Source organism: Arachis ipaensis, chromosome B9 (assembly GCF_059453495.1).
Source record: "Arachis ipaensis isolate K30076 ecotype BB chromosome B9, ASM5945349v1, whole genome shotgun sequence".
Classification (NCBI taxonomy): domain Eukaryota; kingdom Viridiplantae; phylum Streptophyta; class Magnoliopsida; order Fabales; family Fabaceae; genus Arachis; species Arachis ipaensis.
Window position 1 is genome coordinate 73,145,380 of NC_142444.1, and position 2,658 is coordinate 73,148,037.

Genomic DNA, 2,658 nt, shown 5'->3' on the forward strand with positions numbered 1-2,658 from the left:
CTTTTTAGCCATCTGCTCAAGTTGTTGTTGAATCTGCCATTGCATTATCTTGTTTTGAGCTAGGATGGTGTTCACTCCTTCCAATTCTAGCACTCCTTTCCTTTGTGATGGTTGGTGTTGTCTTTGATGAGCAAAGAAGTATTGATTATTTGCCACCATATCAATGAGGTTTTGAGCCTCCTCTGCTGTCTTCATCAATTGTAAAGAACCTCCTGCTGAATGGTCTAGTGCTTCTTGAACATTAAGAGTCAACCCTTAATAGAAATTTTGAAGAATGTCCCATTCATTAAACATTTCAGGGGGACATTTTCTAATCAGAGCCTTGTACCTCTCCCATGCCTCATAGAGAGATTCTACATCCATCTGTGTGAAAGTTTGCACCTCAGTCTTGAGCCTGATGATCCTTTGAGGTGGGTAGAACTTAGCCAAGAATTTATTCACTAGATCCTCCCAGCTAGTGATGCTTCCTTGTGGAGAGGTTTCAAGCCATTGAGTAGCTTTATCCCTCAATGAGAATGGGAACAGCAGCAATTTATATGTTTCTGGATGCACACCATTGGACTTTACTGTATCACAAATTCTTAAGAAGGTGGAGAGATGCTGGTTTGGATCTTCTATTGGACTTCCTCTGTATGAGCAATTGTTTTGCACCAATGTGATAAGTTGGGGCTTCAATTCAAAGTTATTTGCATCGATATTTGGGGTAAGGATGCTACTCCCACAATGCCTTGGATTGGCAAATGTATATGAAGCCAATACTCTCCTTTGGGGCTGACCATTGTCGTTGGCCACTCCTACTTGTGGATTTGTTGGATTTTCCTCCATTTTTTGGTTCTCTTCTCAACCTCCAAAGTGTTTCAGGATCAAAAGGTGTGGATTCATCGCTTCTTCCTCCTGACATAAACACAGAACCAGGAACCAGAATTAAGCACTCTATTGCTAGAGTGAAGTTAGTGTTAGCTTAAGCAAAAATTCAAACAATTACTATGCTTAGTAAAAAGAAAAAGAAAAAGTGCTTAATCTAGACCACCACCTTACTTAATCATTGTCAATCTAATTAATCCCCAACAACGGCGCCAAAAACTTGATGTATGGAAAACGGTCCAACACAAAACTCACCGGCAAGTGTACCGGGTCGCATCAAGTAATAATAACTCACGTGAGTGAGGTCGATCCCACAGGGATTGATGGATTGAGCAATTTTAGTTAGATGGTTGATTTAGTTAATCAAACAAGTTGATTTGAGTGATTTGTATTCAACAGAAGCTATATTACATGAAATTTAAAGGGAGAGGGTTAATTGACAGTAAATTAACGGGCAAAGGAAATAAAGAAGTTGAATCTTAAAGTGCAAGTAATATAAATGACAGAAACTTAGATTGCAAAAAATGTAAATAGCTGAAGCTTAGAGTGCAAGAAATGCAAATTTCTTGAATCATAAAGGGTTTTGGGAGCTGGGATTTCAGAAATTAAACAAGAGAAGGTAAATAGCAATCAACAGAGAAGTAAAAGATGAATTGAAATACAACAGATCTCAAACAGAAAAGAAAAATTGCTTGAAGAAGCAATGCAGAAACTAAATTCAACTCAGTTGTAAAATCTAAAAGAAAAGTTGAAGATCTCAAGGGTGGAGGAGACTAGAAAACAAGTCTAGATCTCAATTCCTTCCTTGATCCAACAAGAGAATAATTGCAGAGAAGTAAAAGACAGATTGCAGAAGAAACAAAAGACAATTGCAGAAGAAGTAGAGATGAAAACAGTAAAAAGAACTTGGATCCAAATCACAATTCCTTAGAATTTTGCAGAAAGTAATCAAAAGAGATCTCAGATCAAGAACGAAACAGAATTCCTTCAATTCTAAATCCAAGATTCAAAACTAAAAATGAAGAGAGTATAGGCAAGAACAAAGAAGAAGAGAATTCAATTCTCTTCTCAATTCCTAAACCCCCAAAGCTGGAAAATAAAATTGAAAACTCAAAAGTAAGTAAAAAGGTCCTTTCTAACTCAAACTAACTTCTATTTATACACTTCCTATTTTTGGATTTTAGAATTTGGAGTGGGCTTTTTAATTTTGTGAAGAATTGGATTTTATTTTTGTTTTTGGACTTAAAAAATTGAGTCATGGTGCACTCCCAGTAGAGTGCTCGGTTGTGTAAGTGAACCGAGCTCTCTATTTGCTTGTGGCGTGTCAATTTGTGTGCACCAAGCCTTCCTTGTTGCTGCCCCCTTTGATCCTTGCCCGTGTCACATTGTTGGAGTGCATGGGGGAGTAGTGCTTGGTTAGGAAAGTGAACTGAGCTTTCCTTTGTGTGCCTTGGTAGCGCCTTGCCTTGAGTGTCATGCTTCCAAGTTCGAACCATGGTGGATGCATCTTGGTGCTGATTTCCTTGGAAGAGTGGAGCGCTCCTTCCTTGCTTTTCATGAGGCTCCCTTGTTCGAATCCCTTTGAATGCATTTTAGCCAATTTTGGCTTATTTTCCTTGTAAGTAGCGCTCCCCTTGGTCCTTTATGTCATGGGTTCGAAACCTTGTGGCTTCATTCCTTGGAGTTGTGCCTTGAATTAATTTTTAAGAAGCCACAATAAAGTTCACTTAGTGAACTGAGCTTTATGCTCTTGCCTTGCTTTCTTGGATGCTCAATTAACTAAGTTACCTTAGT

At 38.4% G+C, this 2,658-nt stretch overlaps 1 non-coding gene across 1 annotated transcript; it reads left to right on the plus strand.

Annotated features, from left to right (window-relative positions):
- Positions 1 to 292: 292 nt before the first annotated feature.
- Positions 293 to 396, plus strand: LOC148545042 (small nucleolar RNA R71). Its single transcript, XR_015901099.1, has one exon. It is a non-coding gene; the product is annotated as a small nucleolar RNA R71 (small nucleolar RNA).
- The last annotated feature ends 2,262 nt before the right edge of the window (positions 397 to 2,658 follow it).